The following is a 26812-nucleotide window of genomic DNA, read 5'->3' on the forward strand; positions in this document are numbered from 1 at the left end:
GTCATGCAAGTGCTTTCAAGTTGCTCAAATCAGCAATCCTGTAACAAGACAGGAAGTCAGATGAAATTATCAGAAGCACAGATGGCACTCGATTGTGTTTGTTGCAGGAGAATTCCTTCTCAAACATTCAGGGGCTGAGTTCTCCTTTATGCCACCCCTTTGTGGAAATGTTTTGTGTTTAATCAACCTCTCTTTGCCCACATGCCTGAGAAATGCAATTCCCTTTTCAATAGGGAAAATTGGCCCCTTACTGATTTCCATTATATTTATATATCCTTAGCCTTGCTGGGCATGCATCAGCTGGGTCTCTGCAATGACAAACTGATGGATGGGGCCCTCTGGAGTGGAGAGGAGATGCATCTCCATAGGATTGAGTTTCTCCTTTCCATCTATCTGCTCTGAAGGTATACCATCTCCCAGCTGGAAGCCACAGAAACACAACACAAAGATCCTGAGACACAACAAAGTGCTTTGAAAAAAAGAACTGAGAAATATAAAGCATAGGCAAAGGGGTCAGAGTATTCTGTTATAGTCTTGGCTCTGCTGCTAGCTAAGTAGGTGACCTTGGATAAATCACATGAACTCATTAGTAAAATGAGATTCTACCTCACTTATGTCAGGAAACAATCAAAAAATGAAAAATGATATTAGGAATGCAAGTTTTTTTGATAAGTATTATCATATACAGTCCAGTAGGGATAAAATCTCAAGGTGCCTCCTGTCGTGCCCTTATTTGGCCCACAGCAGTAGAGCGTTGTAGTTACATGTAAGGAAGGATGTTGGAAGTGACCTGCAGGGTTTAAATCCCACCTCCAACTCTGGCTGTACATGTGACCCCAGGCAAGTTACTCAAACTGAATAATCAACCTTCTTTTCCTTATCTACAAAATAATTAGCTCATAGAGTTATTCTCATGTTAGTTCCATGGATGACAGAATTAACACAACTGAGGTGATTCTAGTTCCGGATGTTAATTCTGGACACGCTGGTGTCAGTTGGTGCAGTGTTTGTTTAAAAAAATTGAGAAGTCAACTTACAGAATGCTAAGACGACAAATCATGGAGAAGGCAAAGCTCCTTTCTATGCCCAGTGCCAGCATTTATCCCCAGATTTCCCTTCCTCTTCCCTGCTATCCTTTTAGTGAGCTCAAGTTCAGTGGGATTTTAAAGCAGATCTTCCTCCATACCACCCATTAGAAGAATGAAATGTAGCTATAAGACACTGTCCTCCAGAACGTGCTTCTTGTGGGACCAAGCACAGGACACAAAAAAATCTGGAAGAAAAATTCTACAGTGTACACAAAAGTGCTCAAGACCAAAGAAGTTAGAAATGAAAAAGCAAGGGAATTACCCTAGTGGGATATTGGTCACCATGGCTGTACTAGACATAATCACAGTTATGTTCTTTGAAAGTCTACTGTGCAAGCATTGTCCAACATACTTTAGTATCTATAATCTCATTCAGTCCTCATAAATCTCCTTCAGAGTAAATATCATCACTCCTTCTTTACAGAAGAGAAAAAGACTCAAAGTGAGGTCTCCTGGCTGAAGTCACACAGAAGTAAGTTATGAAAAGAGAGTGAGTCTGTGATAGGGTTTTGCAGCCATGCCATATACCCAACACTCTTGGGTTTTTAAAAGTTCATTTGGCTGGTCACATAAAATAACTCACCCCTAAGTGGTCAAGGCAGTCTTCTGGACCTTGGGCTATTATTTTCCTATGTTTATTGACCCCCTGAAAGCTTCAGTTCCCAAAATATCTAGATATAGAGTGGTTCCAAAGGCTCCCTGAGCCTAAAAGGGAGAAGGGAATAATAAATAGGCAAAATCCTAATTACACAAGTAAAAAATATTGGCAGAATAGACCACTAAAAATAGGAACTACCATTTCCTAGAAAATGAGGGGAATGAAGTTTAAGACTTCATCTTGAAAAAAATAAAACGAAAATGTATTAAAAGAAGTTAATTTTATGTTTAATAAAAACATGAATTATATTGCAATTATTTGATAATTATTAACAAAGAATATTTGAGATTATTTCCCAAAGAAATTACATTTGTATGCTCATGATACCGTTCAATGTAAAGGGAATTATTTTTGCAAAAAAAAAATGAAATTTCATCGATTTCCCCAAAGGCCTCCCTGTGTCCTTTGATATTCAAATCATCAAATTATTCTCCTTTGAAGTCTATCGTGTCATGATCCTCCTTGTCAATTTTCCTCTTCTTCAATTATTAACTGGTCTAACTGTCAGATCCTCATTTGACAATTATTTTGCATGTGTTTAGAGAAATTCTCCATCATCCTTTCATCTTTGCAAAATCTTGCAACTCTTCTCCAAGATGTGCAACTTTTTCCAAGATGTACAGTTTCCTTCTGCAATCAAACTGGAATATATATGTGCTATGTCACCAGATGTTTGAGAGCATCCAGTGAAGGTACCAATGCTGTAGATGTAGAGAGAAGTGTGTTAAGTGAGGAGAGATATTCATGTGGACACTAATGTAATGAGTGGACTGTTTAGTGCATGCTGTCAATGCACTGATGCTTTTCATCCCACTCTCCTATATAGCTGTAACTTTAGGGGTGATGTTAAATAACATTGGGATAAAAGGATTCTCTGTAGTGGAAAGAATAGTAACTCCTAACTCATGGAGAGCTCTTCACAGACAGCAAGTTAATTTTACATCCTTCACTTGGTGTCATTCTAACACCATCCTTTAGAGAGAGGAGGAGCAAGTATTTGTATACACAATTTACAGATGAGGAAACTGAGACTCAGCAAGATGGACTTTTTTTTTTTTAAAAGAATTTCTTCCTAGCCTACTCTCTATCTTCATAGTAGTAACTTTCATTTACTGTTCTCTTGCTTGGTATTGAGTACTGTGCAAAGCAGTTTACACATATCACCCCATTTTTTCCTGGTAACTGTGCTACCGAATGATAATAATTAGGCATGGTTAACTCAATTTTACAAGGACAAAATGAAGGGTAATTAAAGTTAAGGAACTTGCTGTGTTAAGTCACTTATTGCTACAATAATGCTGCATAACAAATGCCCTCGAAATCTCAAACACTTCCAATAACCATCATTCATTTCTTACTCAAAGAATCAGTTGAAGGACTGAATTAACACTGGTTCAGGTTGTGGGTTGGGTTCAGATCTGTTCCGTGTGTCACTCAGTTGTGACCCAAACTGAAGTTGTAGTAGCTATCTGGGGCAAGACCTCCTCGTGACATGTCAGCAGTGCATGAGGCTATGTTCATGTTATATCCCCCTAACTAATCACTGTCCAAATGAGTCACTGGGTAAACACAAAGTCAATGGAATGGGCGGAATAAGGATGTAGAATGTGTCACTCCGCTGGGAGGCACTGAAAAGTCACATGATTAGGAATATGGGTGGATAATCCTATTACAGGTATGGAGGGGCAGACAGGGTAACAGTTAGGCATCTTCAACAAGAGACCTATTTTACCCCTGGCCCAACTTCCCCTAAGAAGTTCTGGCTCCAGAGCCCATGCTCTTAACCACCTCAGGGTACTTCCTTGAAATTCTACCTGACATCTTCACAATGTTGGTTCTCCCAATCCAGGAGCATGGAACATTTCTCCATTTCTTTGTGTCTTCCTCAATTTCTTTCATGAGTATTTTATAGGTTCCTGAGTACAGATCCTTTGCCTCTTTGGTTAGATTTATTCCTAGGTATCTTATGGTTTTGGGTGCGACTGTAAATGGGATCGACTCCTTGATTTCTCTCCCTTCCGTCTTGTTGTTGGGGTATAGGAATGCCACTGATGTCTGTGCATCGATTTTATAACCTGCCACTTTACTGAATTCCTGTATGAGTTCTAGCAGTTTTGGGGCAGTGCTCACTATTTCAAATGCCCTCCTTAATGCCCATTGCCCAGTTACCCCATCCCCTCACTCACCTCCCCTCCAGCAACCCTCAGTTTGTTTCCTATAGTTAAGAATCTCTTATGGTTTATCTCCCTGTCTGTTTTTGTCTCATTTTATTTTTCCTTCCCTTCCCCTATGTTCATCTGTTTTGTTTTTTAAATTCCATGTGAGTGAAATTATATGGTATTTGTCTTTGACTGACTTATTTCACTCAGCACAATACCCTCTAGTTCCATCCACATCATTGAAAATGACATTTCATCCCTTTTGATGGCTGAGTAATAGTCCATGTGTATATATATACATACATATATATGTATATATATATGCACACAACTTCTTTTTTATTAACGTATAATGTATTATTTGTTTCAGGGGTACAGGTTACAACTTCTTCTTTATCCATTCATCTGTCGATGGACATCTGGACTCTTTCCATAGTCTGGCTAATGTGGATATTGCTGCTATAAACATTGGGGTGCATGTGCCCCTTTGGATCACTATGTTTATATCCTCTGGGTAAATCCCTAGTAGTGCAATTGCTGGGTCACAGGGTAGCTCTATTGTTAACTTTTTGAGGAACCTCCATACAGTTTTCCAGAGTGCCTGCCCCAGTTTGCATTCCTACCAACAGTGTAAGAGGGTTCCCCTTTCTCCGCATCCTTGCCAACATCTGCTGTTTCCTGAGTTGTTAATTCTAGCCATTCTGACTGGTGTGAGGTGGTATCTCATTGTGGTTTTGATTTGTATTTCCCTGATGTCAAGTGATGTTGAGCATTTTTTCATGTGTCTGGTGTCCATTTGTATGTCTTCTTTGGAGACATATCTGTTCATATCTTCTGCCCATTTCCTGACTGGATTTTTTGTTTTTTTGGGTGTTGAGTTTGATAATTTCTTTATAGATTTTAGATACTAGCCCTTTATCTGATGAGACCTTTGCAAATATCTTCTCCCATTACATGGTTGCTTTTTAGTTTATTGACTGTTTCCTTAGCTGTGCAAAAGCTTTTTATCTTGATGAAGTATAATAGCTATCTTAACAGGTGTGAGGGATATCTCATTATGGTTTTGATTTGCATTTCCCTGTTGATGAGTGATACTGAGCACCTTTTCATATACTTGTTGGCCCTTTGTATGCCCCCTTTTACAAAAATGTCTATTCAAGTTTTTTCATTAATCAGATTATTTGGATATTTTTGCTATTGAGTTATAGGAGTTCCTTACATATTTTGCATATTAGCCCCTTATCTGATATAAGGTTTGCAGCATATTCACAATATCCAAGATACAGGAACAACAAAAATGTTCATCAGTGAGTGGATGAAAAAAGAAAACACGGTATATACATACAATGGAATACTATCCAGCCTTTAAAAAGAAAGAAATCCTGCCATATGTGACAACATATGGAGGACATTATGCTAAGTGAATATGTCAGTCACAGAAGGACAAATACTTCATGATCTCATATGCGGAATCTACAATAATCAAACTCATATAAACAGAGAATAGAATGGTAGCTGCCAGGGGCTGGGTGAAGGGAGAACTGAGGAGGTGTTGTTTGACAGTTATAATATTTCAGTTATACAAGATAAATGTTTTATAAATCTGCTGTACAACATGGTACCTATTTTTAACAATACTGTAGTATGCACTGTAAAGCTTGATAAAGGGGTAGGCCTCATTTCAAGTGTTTTCACCTCAATTGAAAAATAGAAAATGTAGTTATGAAAGAATCAAAGGCCCCAGTGAATGATTTATATGTGGAAAAGGAGAGGCAGGGATCAAGGTTCTCAGTTTACCTGTGAGAGAAATTGGGAGTAATAATGATATTTCCATGTGCTATGAAGGTCAAGGATATGGAGATGGAAGGTTTGAGTTCTAGTCTCCATATATAATAATACTTCCTGGCTGTGGGACCTTGGGAAAGTCGTGAACTGTTTTAAGCCTCATTTTTCCATCTGTAACATGGGGATGGTAATATCCACTGCATAAAGTTCTGGTGAGGGGAAAATATGATAGTGCATGCACAATACTTTGTAAATATAAAGCACTACAGAGAGATAGATGAGATATTATTATTGACAACAGAAAGAAAGAAAGGGCCCTGTATGGCATAGACAGCTGGTTTTCTATATGGTCATTCTCAAACGATAAAGCACAGAAGAGGGGCTGAATTTTGCAGACAGTAGAGAACAAGATGAGAAGTCAGAGTCAGGGTCGGGGTTGTTGATTTGTGGCTTTCATAAGTAAAGGACAGCCATAGTCAAGTATTTTGTACCATAACCTGCCCTTACTCTCTTGTTCAATACCAACTCATCTTTCTGATTTCAGCTCAGTGAGCACTTTCTCAGGGAACCTTTCCCTGAACACCATACCTCCCCTCAGACAAAGTCCACTCCAAGATAGTTGAAAGGTCACATTTATTTTTTCAATTACTTTATTGATGCCTGTCTCCACCCAATGCCAACTAGATAGCAAGCACCAAGGAGGAAGGAATCAGAACCATGTATGTTTACCTTTGGATCCTTATCACCAAGCAGACTGACTGTTATGGAATAAATGTATACTAAAAACCTGAATGGATAAATGAATGATACATCCTGCCCCATCTGTCCTTCCTGATCTGCCTAATCATGCCACTTACCATCTATCCTTGAATTCTGAAACCTTATTATATCTCGCCTTTTATTGGATTTCCAGTTAATGCTGTGCCTTTCCAAATTGACTCTCTGCTCCTTAAAGATAGATGTTGGTCTGTCCCTATTTTGTTCACCTTACAATGCCCAGGATGTGGATAAACTCTCAGGTGGTGCTCAGTAAGTGCACAGTGGCTCTTGGTCAGCTCATGAATCCAACTGCAGTAGGGAGCTGCCACTTTCTCCATCATCTTTGCCAACTGCACCCAGGGGAGCACTTAATTCTGAACTTGATGCCAGCTGGGTCTCTAATTAAAATAAATTACTCGGATTCTGACAAGGCATCCACATGCACATGGAGCTATAGAGTCCTTAGTGTACTGGGTCTCAAACTGTGTGCCCCAGAGTCCCAGAATCTCACTGGGACTCTCACAACTGCAGAATCTCACAAACTGAGCAGAGAAGCTCAGTGGGGAGCCAAAGGGGAGATTTTTATGTTTCCTCATCTTTTCTTTAAGCCAGGCAGCTGTTCTCTCTGTTCTATACATTAAGGTTTCAGGTTAAGATTTTAGTGGTATTTTCCACTTTACATAAGAAGGAATTACCCAAATAACATAGAGAATCGGCAGCTAAAAACTGACGGGAGAATGCTACCCATGAGAAAACTATAATGATAATCTCCTTCAAGTGGAATATTTTCCAAGTTTCTATGTGATCTGAGCCCCACTTTCTATGAAAACAACAGTCCCCAGAGCCCTCTCTGTATCACATATTCTACAATTTGGCCGATTTGACAGCATTATTAATAATATCATTTAGAAAGTATAATTTAATAGTCATCAGTAGTGATTTGCTGAGTATCTCAGTGTGCGGGCCTGTGCGTGTGAATTTCCTCATGGGTGTGGGCTTAGGTGTCTCTTCCACACAAGTAATCATCCTGTCATTAAGTCTGTGTACTGCCACACTTGTCAGCAGTAATCACGGCAACATCAGTAACAAGCAGAACATAGAACAGATATTTTGGGGAAAATGGACACATCCAAGACTTTACAAAAATAGAATGATCTCTAGCATTTGCATTTGTTATTCTGTGTATGTGGTTTCTATTTTCACTGACAATGCTTTTTTTTCCCCCTATTTATTCTTTCTGGCTTCTTCGTCGCATATAAGTTTATAATACCATTTTTCCATTTCACAGTCTTACGTGCTGAATCACTGAAAACATAAGATTAAACCAGCAAAAGAGAAGGAACCTATTTTAGGAGCTATAAGATAGGGAATATAGAAAATCTACTAGGACAAGGGACACTGGTTTTTCCTGAGAAACATTGCCACTAATCTAAGCATGAAAAGATATTTTCCAGACCTAAATGTTCATAAAGGAAAGAAACAGACACACACACACACACACACACACACACAGAGAGAGAGAGAGAGAGAGAGAGAGAAAGAGAGAAAGAGAGAGCAACAGATCACTGAGAAAGAAGTTCGGAAATAATGGGGGAAATTTGGTGAGCAAAAAGCATGAGTCTTAGAGTTTATTTAAAGGAAAACAAATTATTTAAAGGAAAAATACTAGCCCTCACAAACAATTTTCAACCTCTTTCAGTCTCGATACTTTAGGTACTTAAAATCTATTGAAGACCCCACAAAGCATTTGTTTTTGAGAGCTGTATCTTTTAATATTGACCATATTTGAAATTAAATCTGAAAAATATAAAGGGTATTTAATTTATTTTAAATAACAATAAACTCATATTCATCACACATTTCTATGAAAATGAAAAAACAAAAAAGGCATTAAGCATTCAAGCTCAGGTTGGCAAATATAAATTTTCCAAAATTCTAAAAATGGTTGAATGGACCCTCAAATTTGCCATTAGCAACTAATACTGTCAGTTGTTTTTCTTGAAATGACAAGCTCACTTCATTCATTTTAGAGAAAATGTCTGCCAAATGCCCAAGACCAAATACCAACAGTTTGTCAGTTGGTCTTTCAAGTAAAAATGGTGTTCAGTGACAAAAGCAGATAATTCTGCTCATAGCTCAAACGACTGCCAAAGTATGTTTCCTTGAGATAACCATTATACTATACCTAGTCTGCAATGGAACTATTTCTGTGTATTTCCTATTTCCTTACACAGAATAATAAAAATAGTTTTATTTCCTTATAAAGGACAGTCCTAAATGAAACTAGCATTTTTTCAAATATTGTAAATGCATGGTTTGAAGAATATGATTTCTCTTATGATTTGATCAAGGCAGTACACTGCCTTGATTTGTACTAAAGCAGCATTATTTTTGCAATAGTAATGCAAATGTCAGTGGAAAAAACATATGGTATCTCAGTATTACTGTGAAAATAGTTTTGACCTCTCAGACTCCCTGAAAGGGTCTTAGGGACCTCCAGAGAACTACTGTGATGACCATGTCTTTAATTCTTTTCTTCTTCCCTTTCTTTCCTCCCTATACTTGTGAACAAAACAGGTAGAGGGTTGGAGCCTAATATTAATGGACAACTACAGATAAATATAACCTGTCTCCTGTCCCCACAGACCCTAGTCTCCTTGAAAGCTCCATCCCCTAGTGATACACTCCCTTTCTTCCCCTACTGCCCCCTGTCACTTGCAACAACAACAACAACAACAAAAATCCCTAATCAAGCAGAGCATTTAAAAGACTCAAACCAGATCCTTTAGGTTTGATTTCATTCCATGGATTTTCCATAGCTTATAATCTATATTAATATCTATACTCTATTAGCATCGATTAATTGATCAGTATTCTCATTCCTTTTCTTACATTCTGCAACACAAGTATGTTTATTAAATTATATGAAATTTCCATTTTTGGGTGTGTCATAAATGGTTGAATCATATCAAATTCATGTAGTTCAACCAAATAGCCAAAGCATTATTTTCTATTATTGAAGGGGAAGAAGCAAAATACATCAGCTGAAAGAAAATGGACTGTTTCCAAGTGATAGTATGAACGTTTACTCCCATAAGAAGGATTTCAGTGAGGTAAAGATCACATGACTTAAAATGTACCTTTGTTGAAACAAACAAGGCCATTTTGAACCATGCTGGTTTTGTTCAAATATTGAGCTCACCTGTTTGTTTTTATGACCCTACACTGTTGAGGAAGACAGATCTCCCATTGCTGATTTCCTTCCATGTGGACATCTAGGCTCTCACACACACCATCCAACTCACTCCTCCCCATGAGAAATTTGAGATGAAGAACAGAGCTTTATCTGGACTGACCCCCTTTCCCTTAGGATGACAAGTTCAGTCTACTCCTCCAAACTGTACCTTATACAGCAGCAGCCTCCTAGGGGGGAAGAAGAGGTGAGCTGTGTTGATGCAGCATTGTCTTCAGATGGAAAATTTTATGGTAATCCGGGATTCACAGTAAAGAATCACACTATAACCACACACCCAAAGCACTTTCTGACTTCTCAAAGAAAGATTAATTTTTGACTCTTTAGACAACAACATGGTGCTGTTCATATTTATTCACCCAGTCCATAACATAATGCCTGGCACACAGCACCCACTCAACAAATATCTGTTGAATGACTGAATGCTTGCAAATATGTATTTTCTTAAGAATGAGACTCTATGGCTTATCCATTCATGAAGGCCAAGGGAAGAAGTTTGTATTTTATGCTAAGGATGTTAAGGGAGTAAGAAATTATTGAAGGTTTTAAGCAGGAGAGTACATGATCAAATTCATGTTTGAAATGTTAATTAAATAATCGTGAAGACAAATGGGAAATTGTTTCTGGTGGAGATCCAGACAAGGGCAGGTGGCGGTGAGTGGGGGAGAAAGATGTCATATGGGTCTGTTTCCACCTCATTACTTTCATGGTCTTCTTTCCAGAGATGAAATGGGAGATTTCCATCCTGCTTGATCTCTGTAGGTGGATGGTGTTACTTTTGTGACCTGCTTCACAGTATCTGGCTGTTTGTCCTTGATACAATAAGGCTTCTCTGGGGCTTTGACGATGATGTCAATTATTTTTCCCAGAGGGAAAATAAAATTGACTGTAGAATTTTATTGATGAGTTTTGACTATCTGCTTCTCAGAGATAAAAAGCCTTCCACACATTATATGACTGGCAATTTAGACACTCTTTCATATTCATTGTGGTCTAGTGATCATAGAAGTCATCTGGGGACAAACCATTTATTTGTCTTTGCTTTCTGCCTCAAAACTGCTCTATAAACAGACTGATAGAATATTCCAGATATGGCAAGGGGACTTGAGGACCTGCTGTAAGGTTTTAAAGGTAACTTTACTACTTGCCACCCTCAACTGGAGAATGGGTCTCTTTTCTCTTAAAAGTCACCACTTTTAGTAAATGCCACATCATCTACAACATGGAAGGAAGAAGAGAGTGTCAGCCTACCCAACTAGATCAGCTGGATTAATCTTGACCATTTGTAGGGTGACAGAGGTTGGCAAAATCCCCTATTTGCATCCAAATTGTAAGAAAAGCTTGAAATTGGAATTAAAGCCAATAGTGACTATGAGTAAATGAAAATAGGTTTGACATTGTCACAAATTCATGAGGCTATGTGTTATCATATAAAAAGGTAACAAGGAAGCGTAATAGCTATTTATACTGTTTTTCCCCACAGTCCCCAAGATTTTGAACTTGGATTCCTGATGAAAATTGCTAGGGTTTAGATCATGCTGCCAGTAAACACAACACAAGTGAAACCATACCATCTTTCCAATCTCCAGCATAACAGAACTAATTATTCTCTTTTACCAGGGCCATATTCATCAGTGAAATGTTTGCTTACAACTTTGGTTGTGCAGGTTTTTGCACACATTCCTAAGAAGCTAAATATTTGCAAACATTATTCATTCAACAAATATTTACTGAATGGCAGCCGTGTGCCAGGCATTATGCTATAGATTAAGTAAATAAATATTAAGAAAACATATATAGTCTGTGACCTCAGAATTACATGCAATGTAAGCATGTGCAGAATATAGAATTTTCCATTTCTAAGCCAGATACCATGAGAGCAATTTAACCTATCCAATTATACAGATGAGAAAACTGAGACCAAAGGAGTTACTTTCCTAGCATCACACAGTAGTAAACAAGAGCATTGGAGGTGATAATAAGCACTATTAATCTTTATTGAGTACTAACTATGTGCCAAGTACCTGGTAAGCAAGTTCTTGACATGGGCTTATTTTCATGAATTTTTATGCAATTTTTCTCAAATAAGAAGACGGAGGTACAAGTTCATAGAGCTGGGAAATCATTGAGGTAAAGTTTATCTAGGCAGGGTGACTTGAAAGAAAGCATCCCTAGCCCCTGTCATACTGCAAATGTACATCATCTCAGTGACACTTCCACTTATCACCCCCTAAAGTCCAACACCTGCTAATATCCATAAAACTAAGGGAATTTAGCCAATGTATAAAGAAATGGTGATACAGAAACCATCTGCTTGCTTGCATTAAAGCCAGGAATGGCCATGAAAAATAAAGATAGGTTTAAGATTTCCAAGAAATGTCTGAAATTTTGGTCATTGGTATATCAAATTTTCATGTGGGATTATACATGATGTTAGAAAATGATTATTCTTAACAATAGAGGTTGAAACCAAAAGCTGACTTTCTGTAAAGATAAGTGTCCTTCATTTTACCCGACAGCTCCCCAAGAGGGCCTTTGAAATTTTATGACTTTCAGGTCCCTCAAAACTTATATTTGTCACTACTTTACCCAATATAGAAGTGTGCCTTAAGAGAGTTAATTCTGGCTTTGAATTTCTAACTACAAGGCTTTGGGTAATTTATCTTTTGGAACCCATATTTTCATGTAAATATATAAATATATAGATATAAATATATAGATATAGATATAATTAGGCTCCAAGCCTCTACTGTTTTGTTCACAAGTATAGGGAGGAAAGAAAGGGAAGAAGGAAAGAATTAAAGACAGTGGTCATCACAGTAGTTCTCTGGAGGCACATATATATATACATATATATATATATATATACACACACTCTGACATCACAGGGTTGTTGGGAGAACAAGAGTGGCCATGTTCATACAGCAAGAAAGACCAATGGTATATGTTGCCTCTTATACCTCTGTTTCTCTAAGGATGGCTTTTATCCACAGTAACAACACCTCAAGATACAGTGGCTAAAATGAACAAGGGTCCATTTTTCTCATCTAATAAGAAGTCTAGAAAGAGTCTCAGAGATGTCATCAGGATCTGGACTCATTGAATCTTTCTCTTCAGCCTTCCTTAGTGTGGACTCCATCTTCACAGTCTCAGAATGGCTCTCTATCCCAGACATTGTGTTTGCATTCCAGGAAGAAAAAAGGAGAAGGGAACATGAGGTATTCCAGCTGAATTCATCTCCTTACAACAGGAAAATACTACTATTTCCAGAAAGTCTACTGTGTAGGGAGAGAATTAATTTGTAGTTGGTCTGTGATAATTCTATTCCTATCTCACAGATGGCCATAACCATGCCAGGAACTGTGGTGTTGACCCTTGGGCAAGAAAGGGATAAAATGCACTAGCTAGTGGCTTACAATATTATGCTTAAAGTCCAAAACTCCCCAGGAGGCACGCTATACGAGCTTCTCTACACTGTTTATTGAAAATGTGTAGATTGATGGGCTGCAGCTGGTTTACCTGGTTTTATAGCCTAGTTTTTGTTGCTTGACCAGTATTGTATAAAAAAAAACTCCTTGGTAAACTTGCGCCTAAGCTTCCCTAAGAACAAGCTATCTCACAAGTATCTGGGTAGTTTATGATCTGGTGAAGAGGTCCCTCCTCTGAGAAGCTGTGCCTAGAATATCTCAAACCTTCCTGATGTTTACTTATGCTTCCTTTCTCTTTCTATATTGTATCTTAAGTCTTCATTAAAGATATATCTATATCTATCTATATATAGAGAGATGTATCTTTAAATATATAATCTCTATTTGATATATAGAATAGATATATATAGATAATATCTATGTAACAAGAATCTATATATATATATATGATCTGTATTTACATACAGGATCTATATTTATCTATTATACACACATGCATGCATACACACACACACACACACACACACACACGTGAGTTGTTTTAATTATCCAATCCTGTGTAAATGTTGCAACCACTAAGTTATATCTCACGGATAAGAAACGAATCCCATAGGACCTCAGCTTTAGGGGATCTGGGGTGGAGAGAATTTTTAACTAGTAATATCTCTTAAACAAAATTGGAGTTCTGTACACATGAAAGAGAAAGGCATTTATCTAGTACAGGGTTCTCAAATTTCAGCTAACATCAGAATTATAGATTGCGAGGCCTCATCCCCAGAGTTTGATTCAGTAGGTCCGGGATGGGGCCTGAGAATTTACATTCTTAACAGCTTCCCAGGTGGTACTGTTTCTGCTGGTCCAGGGATTATACTTTGAAAACCATTTGCCTAGCAGAACGGAAAAGGATAGGATTAGCTTTGCTTCATCTTTGACAGCTTCTATCGGGTTGATTTTATGGTCCAAGCAAAGCAGAAAATAAATGAAGAAACCAATATTAAACCTGGATGGGGCTTATTTCTCTTTCCTGGAGAAAATGTCACATAAATATCAGTCCATTTCATTGGGTTTATTTGGTCTGGGGACCAGAAGGGTGCTAATGAAGAGGCAGGCTATTTGGCCAAGGATTTTTAAACCCAACTCAGCAGTGAAGAGTGAGCCACTTGTGCCAACTGCCATAGAAGAGACACGGAGGAAATATGACAGATTAATTCTTAGGGACGGCCAGTTCTGAAAATGCTATTTTCCACTGCAAAAATATGACCAGAGAGATCATGTATTCCAGCAGCCGCCAAGCAGGAGCAACAGGAAAAAGAGGAGAAAAGCTGAGAACTGATGTCCATAGCTTTGTATTTCAGGTCTTCATTTACTTCAGCATAATGTTTGTGTTCTGGCTGTCATGGGAAGGAAATCTGGGACTTTCTGACAAGCCATTGGAGCAGGACACTAGACCTAGCCTGGCTTCACTCGAGAAGTGTTGGACCTATCACTTCTCTCCTAAATTCTAAGGACCCATTTCCCTAAATCTTGTTTGATAAAGGTCTATGATTCCTTATCCACAATTGTAAAATCCAAACTCTCTGAAAAGCAAGAGCTTGTAATCCATTTGTGGTAAAACCTGACCCAATTACATTTGGCAGCAAAACCTGATGTGAACTGACATAAAACTATTCATGGTCTTTAAATTTTCTTACTTGGTGTGAACAATTCTACATTTCACTGCAGAAAAATTAACACACTTGATTACAAAGCTCTGCCCAGCCATGCTGGGGAGATTTTACATAATCAATGACATATGCATCATGTTACCTTTCAAAAGAAGAAAACTTCTGAATTCCAAAACGTATATGGTCCCAGGAGTTTTTAATATGGTAATGTGGACCTGACCTTTACTTTGCCTATTCATCCTGGTTCCCATTTTTTTAATATGTGTTGTATACATAGTAATTCTATGTAAATTTTTTAAATGTATGTATACACAGATGCATAAGAAATGTCTAGAAGGATGTTCAGCAAATTGTTACTGATTATGTCTAGATGGTGAGATTTTAGGTGATTTTGAAAGAATGACTGGACTTTCCTATATTTGAATTATTTTTTTCAATGAACATGCCTTGACAAAAGCAAAAATATTTTTTCTTTTTTTAAATTTTATTTTATTATGTTATGTTAGTCACCATACGTCATTAGTTTTTGATGTAGTGACCCATGATTCACTGTTTTCATATAATACCCAGTGCTCCATGCAGTACGTGCCCTACTTAATATCCATCACTGGACCAGGCTAACCCATCTGCCCACCCTGCTCCCCTCTAGAACCCTCAATTTGTTTCTCAGAGTCCAGAGTCTGTCATGGTTCGTCTCCCCCTCCGATTTGCCCCCTTCATTTTTCCTTTCCTTCTCCTAATGTCCTCCATACTATTCCTTATGTTCCACAAATAAGTGAAACCATATGATAATTGACTTTCTCTGCTTGACTTCTTTCACTTAGCATAATCTCCTCCAGTCCCATCCATGTTGACGTAAAAGTTGGGTATTCATCCTTTCTGATGGCTGAGTAATATTCCATTGTGTATATGGACCACATCTTCTTTATCCATTTGTCTGCTGAAGGGCATCTCAGCTCTTTCCACAGTTTGGCTATTGAGGACATTGCTGCTATGAACATTGGGGTGCATATGGCCCTTCTTTTCACTACATCTGTGTCTTTGGGGTAAATACCTACTAGTGCAATTGCTGGCTCATAGGGTAGCTCTATTTTTAATTTTTTGAGGCACCTCCACACTGTTTTCCAAAGTGGCTGTACCAACATGCATTCCCACCAACAGTGTAAGAGGGTTCCCCTTGCTCCATAACCTCTCCAACATTTGTTGTTTCTTGCCTTGTGAATTTTTGCCATTCTTACTGGTGTAAGGTGGTATCTCAATGTGGTTTTGATCTGAGTTTCTCTGATGACTAATGATGATGAACATTTTTTCATGTGTCTGTTAGCCATTTCTATGTCTTCTTTGGAGAAGTGTCTGTTCATGTCTTCTATCCATTTTTTGACTTGATTATTAATTTTGGGGGTATAGAGTTTGAGAAGTTCTTTATAGATCTTGGATACCAGCCCTTTATCTGTAGTGTCATTTGCAAATATCTTCTCCCATTTTGTGGGTTGCCTCTTTGTTTTGTTGACTGTTTCCTTTGTTGTGCAGAAGATTTTTATCTTGATGAATTAAGATTAGAGCAGAGATCAATGAATTAGAAACCAGAAACACAGTAGATCAGATCAATGAAACTAGAAGCTGGTTCCTTGAAAGAATTAATAAGATCAATAAAACACTGGCCAGACTTATCCAAAAGAAAAGAGAAAGGATCCAAATTAATAAAATTATGAATGAAAGGGGAGAGATCACGACTAACACCAAGGAAATAAAAACAATTATTAGAAATTATTATCAACAACTATATGCCAATAAATTGAGTAACCTGGATGAAATGGATGCCTTCCAGGAAACATATAAACTGCCAAGACTGAAACAGGAAGAAATTGACAACCTGAATAGGCCAATAACCAGTAACGAGATTGAAGCAGTGATCAAAAACCTTCCAAAAACAAGAGTCCAGGGCCTGATGGATTCCCTGGAGAATTCTACCAAACATTCAAGGAATAAATAATACCTATTCTCCTGAAGCTGTTTCAAAAAATAGAAACAGATGGAAAGCTTCCAGACGCATTCTATGAGGCCAGTATTACCTTAATTCCCAAACCAGGCAAAGACCCCATCATAAAGGAGAATTTCAGACCAATATCCCTGATGAATATGGATCCCAAAATTCTCAACAAAATCCTAGCTAATAGGATCCAACAATACATTAAAAGGATCATCCACCACGACCAAGTGGGATTTATCCCCGGGATGCAAGGGTAGTTCAACATTCGCAAATCAATCAATGTGATAGAACACATTAATAAGAGGAGAGAGAAGAACCATAAGGTCCTCCCAATTGATGCAGAAAAAGCATTTGACAAAATACAGCATCCTTTCCTGATTAAAACTCTTCAGAGTAGAGGGATAGAGGGAACATTCCTCAAGTTCATAAACTCCATCTATGAAAAACCCACAGCAAATATCATCTTCAATGGGGAAAAGCTGAGAGCCTTTCCCTTAAGATCAGGAACATGACAAATATGCCCACTCTCGCCATTATTGTTCAACATAGTATTAGAAGTCCTAGCAACAGCAATCAGACAACAAAAAGAAATAAAAGGTATTCAAATTGGCAAAGAAGAAGTCAAACTCTCTCTCTTTGCAGATGACATGATATTTTTTATGTGGAAAATCCTGGTTCCCATTTTTGATGAATCTTTCCGTCACAGCCTTGCCCAGATCTCCTTCTCCTGGGGCACTTTTCCAATACATCCACATGTTCTTGAGTTCCCTAGCAACTGGAGACGTGATGCCACTAGTCCATGGCTGAATCCTATTTTGAACTCAGCAGGAAGCTTTGCTCATGAAATCCCTTCTCAGTGGGCTGAAACTCAAGAGAGGAAGTCTGAAAACTCCTGACTTGACTGCTTACTTTGGGAAAGTCACCTTAATAGTTTAAGTCTTCCATTTCTTTCCTTAGGCCACATTCCTGGCAATATTTTTATATACAAAGGGAAGAAACCAAAGCTCAGAAAAATTTATCAACTTCCTATAATACTGTCCCAACATGATTCTAAGACACAATATTGTAAGCAACTTGAGGGAAGAAACAGACTCCACCATCTTCTGTACAGAATAAGCTACAAAATTGGCAGAGCCCTGTGAAAACAAAAGTGCAGGATCCCTTGTCCAAAATATACTAAGAATTTCCAGACGGTAATATCAGAGCATTAAACCAAACACTGGGTGCTTTAAGTGTGAGGTTGTGCATGGGTGCACAAGTCATATGCCCATGAAGCTGGCACTGCTTCTATATTTTCCACAGCCCCTAATATAGGATGACTTGATGAAATAATGTTTTCATTGAATGCCATCAATGACAATCAGTGGGAGTTAATGCCAAAAAACAACATTCACAAAATATTATAAAGTTGACTTCACAATATTCCTCTTACTTTAGTACTATCCATTAGACAGTCAGCTTAACTTGCAAACTGCTTTTTTACGCATTGAAACAACACTTCTGTAGCAGGCATATTGCCCAGGAGATGGCAACACTGCTAAAAACCTACCTGTGCTCAAAGTAATTTATTATCCTTAAGGCTTTTCCTTCTTTTTATACACCAAGTTATAGCCTCTTCCAGAAACCATTACCCAACACTTTCTCAAAACAATTTCTTTTGGTTGCATTGTGGATGTGATGGCATGTCCATTTGTCATGGTGAGTTTATAAACATCCAACTTTTCTTCACTGAATATTCAGCTTATTCAAATACTGCCAGCTCGTGACATGAAAAGCAAGCTAACCAACCAGTAAGGCCAGAGTCTACACAATCATGCCTAATTGGTAGAAGAGGTTGGTTTCATTATGAATAAGCCAGCAATGTTCAATTATCTGTACAAATGAAAGGGAGCAGAAGTATTTAAAATCTAAAATAATGCGTAATTCAAAACCTCTTTTGTGACTGTAGAGTTGTATTTTTTCCTATATTCTCATCAACTATGCTTTGTGTATGATGTGTGAAGAGCTCCATGTACATAAAATATACAGGTGGTTAAGTCAGATAAGCCAAAGACTTGTCTACTCTTCCCTTTTTGTGACCTTGTGCAACTCTAAGGACAAAAAGATGCTCAAGCTATGGGAAACCTTAAATATAAATAGTCCCTGCTTCCTCACATCATGGAGGGAGAATCTGAAGCTCAGAGAGGCTTCTTCCTGCAGTCCTATCCATACTGGAAACTGGAATCAGATTCTTGTCTCCCCTACTCTCCTAAAACTCACAAGGTAGCCAAGAGTTACCCATCTACTGTACTGGCCTAGGTTCCATGTCAAAAATAGAGCTGAGCTGTCAAGGAAACTGCTGCAGATCAGGCATCATGGTATTTTGACTTCTGAAGTGTCCACAAAAGAAGTTTCTAAGAGTGGTAAACATTAACCATAATAAGGTCAAGCCATTTGCTGAATCATTAAATAGTACCAATCCCTGGCTAAACAGCATTCTGCCAGGCACTAAAGGAGTTAATGACAACAACTAGGTGATAATATAATCCTCTTCCTCATGAAAGGAATCAACAACCAATTTGGGAGACAAAAGTGGGCTCTCACTAGACTCTAAGCTCCTCTGGAGCAAGTTCTGTCTGTGTGCCTGGTTTTTGTTTTGTTTTGTTTTTCACTTTTTTCCAATCACTTTATTACATGTGACAAATATCACTGGCCCAGTTATGTAATGGGAAAGAAACCCAGCCCACCCACCACATTGTCCCACCACTATGCCTCTACCTCCTCCACCTTAAAAAAGACAAAAAAAAAAAAAAAATGGATCCCAAGTCAGGAACACAGTGCCAAGCCCCACAGTAGGTGATCTGATACACCAAGGCGTGGTCACTGGACCCTGTGATGATCAGGCGGTTGCTGGGGGACACATCACAGCATAGGATGGAAGAGGTCTTGGGTACCCGGAATACCATGGTCCTGCAGGTATGCTGTAGATGTTGACCAGGTCATCCATCCCAATGCTCTGGTCAAGAGGGGAGAACTTGAGACCCAAGATAGTTCCATCCTTACACCCCACCATGTGCTTCTGGCCCCCTCAGGTGGGCTGCAGCCACTGTTGGCCATTGGCTGTGCCTACCAGCACCCAGTCCTCCTGGGGACTAAGGGATAGGCTCATTATCTGAGACTCAAATTTGTATTCCTGAGGCTCCCCAGTGGTCCTCGGGTCCCAGCACCACAGGCAGGTGCCCAGATGCCCCGCTCCCTGCCTGTCTTTAACAGCAATGCTTTTGGCTCCATTCAGGTGGCCCAGCAGGTCCCTGACAACGCCCCGGTCCTGCAGGTCCCAGATCCTGACTGTGCCATCAGTGAAGCCCATGAAGACCAAGTTGTCTTCAGGATCAGAGGCCAGGGTGTGGCAGGTAAGACCTGCACAGGGTAGCTCATCTCTTATATGCAGGGAGGGCACTGTCAGGTCCCACACACCCATGCCAAACAGGTTGTGGCCACCCATCAGCAAAATCATGCTGTTTGAGGACAGCAGGCATGTGTGCAAATAGGCCTACTAGGTCTGTACACACAGGTGATTCTCAGGATACCTGTCTTATACTACCTGGCCAACCAGGCTCCATACTTTGACACCACTCTTGTCACAGGTGAACATGTGTCACATGAAGCTGCTCACAGCCATGGCAACAACAGCTCCCTGTGTTTTAGCATCCACACCTTCTCCATTCTATGTGGGATGGCCAACTTCTTGGATTGCCAGGGCAAGTCATCTGGTCTTTTCCACATGTCCCCAAAGTCCTCAGGGTCCCAGCATATGGGCTTCAAAAATGGATAGGCTCCTAGGCCACACAGGAGAGCATCCTCTCTGCTTTGGCACCTGGCTCTGTGCCCCCTTCTTAGGAACCCTCGAGCTGGGGGGGAGGGGGCACAAGTGGGCTGAGAACCAAAGTGTCTTTGGTACATGGTTCCAGTCCCAATAATGTGGTCCTGGGTCCTGGCTCTCTGGGCTTGGTGCCTGTTCTGTCATCTTGTGCTGTCCACTGGAGCACTTTCTGGTGGGTCCCAGCAAAGATCTGCCAGAGTTGCTCAGTCAGAATATCCTTCCAAAACTGGGGCTCAGAGTCCCAAGAAGGCTGCATGTCCAGCTTGTGGACTGGGGCAGCATCTGCTCCAGAGGGCTGCTTGTGCCAGTCTGATGACCTTGTGGCCATGACATCTTTGAAGTGTGACCCCTGAACACTGGAGTGCTGAGGGGTCTTGGCCACTGGGTGCAGAAAAGCCTCAGGGCTGGCTGGCCCCCAGGAATCCTGGTGAGCAGTCTCACCAGAGGAGACCCGGCTCACCTGGTACTCCAGGGCTGGAAGCCCAGAGGTCAGCTCTAGGTCTCCATGGTCTACAGAAAGTTTTTTGCCTGCTTGTGATGTTCCTGGAGGCTCTGCTAGATCTTCTGGAATATGTAGTACATGCTCTCCATCTGCACCATCAGGTGAGGGAGGAACCTGGGGAAATGCTATCAGAGCTGATCCAGGAACACTCCAATAATTCAGTTCAGGATGAGCCAAAGTTCCTGGGAGCCTCCTCATCCTTTGAGGGTGCTCCTGCAGGCTGAGATAGCCCCAAAAGGTCATCTTCAGTAGTCACGAGAACTTTCTCCAAGGACTCTCCTTTAGGATGGAGGCCCAGAACAGCAAGGTGGAAATTGTGGAGGGTCATCCAAATTCAGGCTGAGAATGAGCACCCCTCCACTGTCTGTGTGCCTTTTATCTCTGTGCAGCCAGAGCAAGCCTTCCAAAAAGGAAGTCTTCACAGGTTTCCTCTGCTCTTAGAATAAGTGCCAAATCTTTAATTCTGTCTTTGAGGTATGGCACAGTATGAACTAGGGGTCAGAAAACTTCTGTGTAAAGGGCCAGAGAGTAAACATTTTCAGCGTCGCTAGCCAACCAATCTCTGTGGCAACCTCTCCATTCCATCTCTGCACCAAGAAAACAGCTATAGACTCTTAGTAAATGAACAGGCAAAATGGTGGTCCAATAAAACTCTCTATATAAACACAGGCAGTGGGAGGATCTGGCCTGCATTCCACAGTTTGTGGATTCTTGGTATAGACTACGCATCTCGAAACTGATGCCTACTAATCACCTGAGGATCTTGTTAAATACAGATTTTCATACAGTAGCTTGGGATAGAGACTTAGATTTTATGTTTTTAACAAGTTTGCAGGTGATGCTGGTGATTCAGATATAGAGAATAGTGACTGAACCATTTTAGCCTCAGCTCATACCCAGCCTCCCTTCACTTTCTGTGATGGTATACATTGGACCTGCCAGTTCTTCCTTCCTGTCATGCTTCCCCTGCTCCAGGGCCTTTGTGCACACTGTCTTTGGGCTGACTTGTTCTTCTCTTTTTCCTTAATCTATTCACTTAAATTCCATTTCACGTGCCCCCTTCCTTAGAAAAGATGCTCCACAGTAGATCAAGCATACCCCTCATATGCTCTCACTGGACCAGATACCTCTCCACCAGAGTGATTATCACATTTGTCATTTTATATTTGTTTGTGTCATTGTTGATTAAGGGCTATCTCCTCCACTGGAATGTAAACTGCTTGAGAAGAGACACTATGCCAGTTTGGTTATTTTATACCATGCCCCTAGCACAGTTTTCTGTATTCATTGTTACTCCATAATATTGGGGAAAAAAATCAATGAAATAATTAATCAATCCCTATTGTCCAGAATGATCCATAGTAGACAGGTGTTCAGTTAAGATTGCTGGATAACTTTTAGAAAGTTTTGGAATTCACAAGATTTTTAAATTTTGGAAGGTTTTCTTTTAGGCCCCTTTACTGTTCCCCTTCCCTTCCTTCTGTTCTCTACTCATCTCTCTCAAAACCAATCATGTCCAGCAGAACTTTCTACAATGATGGGACTGTTCTGTGTTGTCCAGTATGGTAGCCAGCTGTGCTACTGAACATCTGAAATGTGCTGGTACAACTGGGGAACTGAATTCTAATTGTGTTTAATTTAAATTTGACTGTGAATGAACACATGTGGCTTATGACTACTATATTGGACAGCACAGCTTTAGATTTTCCTGGAGTGATTATATCTATTATAAAACTAATCGCCATCACTATGATCATAGTTACTAAATCATTTAGAATTGAATCACCAGGAGTGAAAGAAATACCTTGTTTTGGAATCCATTGTATTGCCCTGTGTCTGGCATCAACTATAGTATGCTCTCAGCTTGAAATAGATCTGAGTGGCACATCTCTAGGACTTCCCGTGCCCAAATATATTCTTTGGTGAAAATCTGAGAATGCTCTTCCTCCTCTTACTTATTTGACACAATCACATCTATTCTTCTTTTAGGGGGGAAATAACTTGAATGTGGGTTTTTGTCATACTTTTTGAGATATCATTCACATACCATAAAATTCACACCTTTCAAAGTATATAATTCATTTAGTACATTCATGACATTGTACAATCAACACCACTAATTCCAGACCCTTATAATCACCCAAAAAGAAATCCCATACCCATTAGCAGTCTCCATCCTCCCTTCCTCCCTCCCTCCATCCCTCCCTCCCTTCCTTCCTTCCTTCCCCTGAAGCCCTGTCATCCACTGTTGAATTTAGGATTTCCTTGAACTTTTTCATTCTGGACACTTCATATAGATGGGATCATATAATATGTGGCCTTTTTGGTTAGCTACTTTCACTTAGCATGAGGTTTTTAAGTTCATGGAGGCTACAACTTGTATCAGTACCTCCTTATTTTTATAGTTTTTAATGGCACACCACATTTTCATTATCTATTAATTATTAGGCACTGGGATCATTTCAATCTTTGGACTATTATGAATAATGTTGCTATGAACTTCCATGTTCGGGTTTCATGTGGACATAGTTTCATATATCTTATAGATATACCAAGGAGTAGAATTTCTGGGTCAAATGATAGCTCATTGGAACTGCCAAACTGATTTCTAAAGTGGCTGCACCGCTTTCCAACTCTAACAGCAAATAAGATGGTTCCAATTTCTTCACAGTCTCACTAACATTCGCTATTATTGTCTGTCATTTTTTTAAAGATTTTATTTTTGAGAGAGAGAGAAAAGTGGGGAGAGGGGCAGAGGGAGGAGCAGGGAGCCTGATGCAGGACTCGGTCCCAGGACCCTAAGATCATGACCTGAGCCAAAGACAGACGCTTAACTGACTGAGCCACCCAGGCGCCCCATGTCTTTTTTATCATAGCAATCTTAACGCATGTGAAGTAGTATCCAATTGAGATTTTGATTTGGAATACACTAATAATTAATGATGTCGAACATTTTTCATGTGCTATTGACTACTTTGGAGAAATGTCCATTCAAATATTTTCCCCAATTTTTAATTAGGTTTTTGTCTTTTAATTTTTGAGTTGTGAGAGTTCTTTATGTATTCTGGATATAGTCCCTTAAAAGATATGTAATTTGCAAATATTTTCTCCCTTTGTGCGGGATGTCTTTAGACTCTCTTCATAGTATCCTTTGAAGAATAAATATTTAAAATTTAATGAAGTCTGACTTATCTATTTTTTCCTTTTGTTGCTTATGCTCTGGATGTCACATTTGCCAAACCATTACCTAATCAGGGGTCACAAGTATTAATTTATACCTGTTTCCTTTTAAGAGTTTTTTCATTTTAGCTCTTACCTTTAGGTCTTTGATCCACTTTGAGCTGATTTTTTTTCTTTTTTTTATTATGTTGATTTTTATTAATGGCATGAGGTAGGGATCCAACTTCATTCTTTTACATGTGGACGTCCAAATGTCCTAGCACTGTTTGTTGAAAAGACTATAATTTTGCCCCATGAATCATATGGTATCCCTCTGTTTCTTTTTCTTTTACTTGTCTAATTGCCCTGACTAGAACCTCCAGTGCAATGCTGAAAAAAAAATTGATGAGAGTGGACTTCCTTGTTGTTTTCCTGACTTTGGAGGAACATTTCTGTTTTTCACACTTAAGTATGATGTTAACTATGGGGTTTTGGTGGATTATCTTTATCATGTTGAGTAAGTTCCCTTCTGTTCATGGTTTGTTGAGAGTGTTTTGCATCAAGAAGGATTGTGGACTTTGTAAAACGCTTTTTCTGCATCTATTATTATAATCAAATGAGTTTTTTCCTTTTGCTCTATTAATGTTGTATATTACATGGATTGATTTTTATATGTTAAGCAAGCCTTGTATAGCTGTGGGATAAATCCCACTTGATCCTAGCATAGAATCCACCTTATATGTTGTTGGATTTGGTTTGCTGGTATTTTGTAAAGGATTTTCAATTCGATATTAATAAAGCGTACATTTTTTTCTTTTTCATTCATTTCAAAGTATTTCCTAATTTCCTTTGTGATTTCTTCTTTGACTCACTGGTTATTTAGGTTATTTAGGAAGGTGATGTTCCCAAATATCCTCCCGTTGCTTATTTTCTATTTCATTCCATTGTTGTCAAGGAACAATATATTTTACATGACTTCAACTCTTTTAAATGTATTGAGACTTGTTTTATGGCCTAATATATAGTCTACTTTGGAGAATGTTCCCAGTGCACTTGAGAATACATATTGTGCAGTTACTGAGTGAAGAGCCCTGTAGACGTATGTTAGGTATAGTTTGTTTAGTGTTGGTAAAGTCTTCTGTTTCCTTGTTCATCCTCTACCCATGTATTTTGGTTGTTATATAAAATAGAGCATTGATGTTTCCAGCTATTAAAGTTGAATTGGTTGATTTCTCTTCAATTCTGTCAGTTTTTGCTTCATGCATTCAGGACTGTATTGTTTGGTTTATAGGTGTTTATAATTATTATATAATCTTGGTGAAATTAAACTTTTATTATAAAATATCCCTCTGTGTGTTCAGTAACAAGCTTTATCATAAAGTATGTTTTGTCTGTTATTAGTAGATCCACTCCAGGTTGTAGGATTACTTTTTTATGGTGTATCTTTTTCTTTTACTTTCAACCTATTTGTGTTTTTGAATAAAAATTGTACCTTTTTAGGGGCCCCTGGGTGGCTCAGTCATTAAGCGTCTGCCTTCAGCTCGGGTCGTGATTCCAGGTCCTGGGATCGAGCCCCGCATTGGGCTCCCTGTTGAGCAAGAAGCCTGCTTCTCCCTCTCCCACTCCCACTGCTTGTGTTCCCTCTCTCGTTGTGTCTCTCTCTGTCAAATAAATAAATAAAATCTTTAAAAAAAAATAAAAAATAAAAACTGTATTTTTTAGACAGCATTTAGTTGAATTATATTTTCCAGTTTTATTGAGAAATAATTGACATACATCACTATGTAAGTTTAACATATACAGCATGATAGTTTGATTACCATATATTATAAAATGATTACCCCCAAAGGTTTATTTAACATCCATCATCATATAGATATGATTTTTTAAAAAGAAAAAAAAAAAGGAAGCAGCCCAAATGTCCACTGATAGATGAGTGGATAAAAAAAGATGTGGTATAGGAGGGCGGGGCAAGATGGCGGAGGAGTAGGAGACCTAGATTTCGTCTGGTCTCAGGAATTCAGCTGAATAGGGATCAAACCATTCTGAACACCTACGAACTCAACAGGAGATCAAAGAGGAGAGTAGCAACAACTCTCTGAACAGAGAAGCGACCACTTACTGGAAGGTAGGACGTGCGGAGAAGTGAATCCGAGGCGATATTCGGGAGGATAGACGGCGGGGGAGGGGGCCTCCGTCGGCCGCTTCTGGCAAGTGATAGAGTCGCGGAGCACAAAATCGGAACTTTTAGAAGTCGGCTCTGCTGAGGGACGTCGCTGCAGTGGCTAAGCAGGGGGTGGAATCCTCCCAGGACAGTGTGGTCTCAGGACCCTTGGGGTCACAGAAAGACCGGGGGAGCCTGAGTGCGCCAGAGCTCCCAGGTATCAGAGCGGGGAAGCCAGCTGCAGAGACAGAGCTGAGGCGCGGGCTCTCAGCTCGGGGTTGCCATAAACTGTGATCCGCGGCCCAGTCGGGCCACTGCTCCTGCAGCAGGGACCCAACAAG

General features: G+C 39.4%; 1 pseudogene; it reads right to left on the bottom strand.

Annotated features, from left to right (window-relative positions):
* Positions 1-276: 276 nt before the first annotated feature.
* Positions 277-21391, bottom strand: LOC112833758 (transducin-like enhancer protein 6; annotated as a pseudogene).
* Positions 21392-26812: the final 5421 nt, after the last annotated feature.

Source organism: Callorhinus ursinus, unplaced genomic scaffold (genome assembly GCF_003265705.2).
Source record: "Callorhinus ursinus isolate GAN/ISIS: 27379988/994484 unplaced genomic scaffold, GSC_fseal_2.0 scaffold15, whole genome shotgun sequence".
Classification (NCBI taxonomy): Eukaryota; Metazoa; Chordata; class Mammalia; order Carnivora; family Otariidae; genus Callorhinus; species Callorhinus ursinus.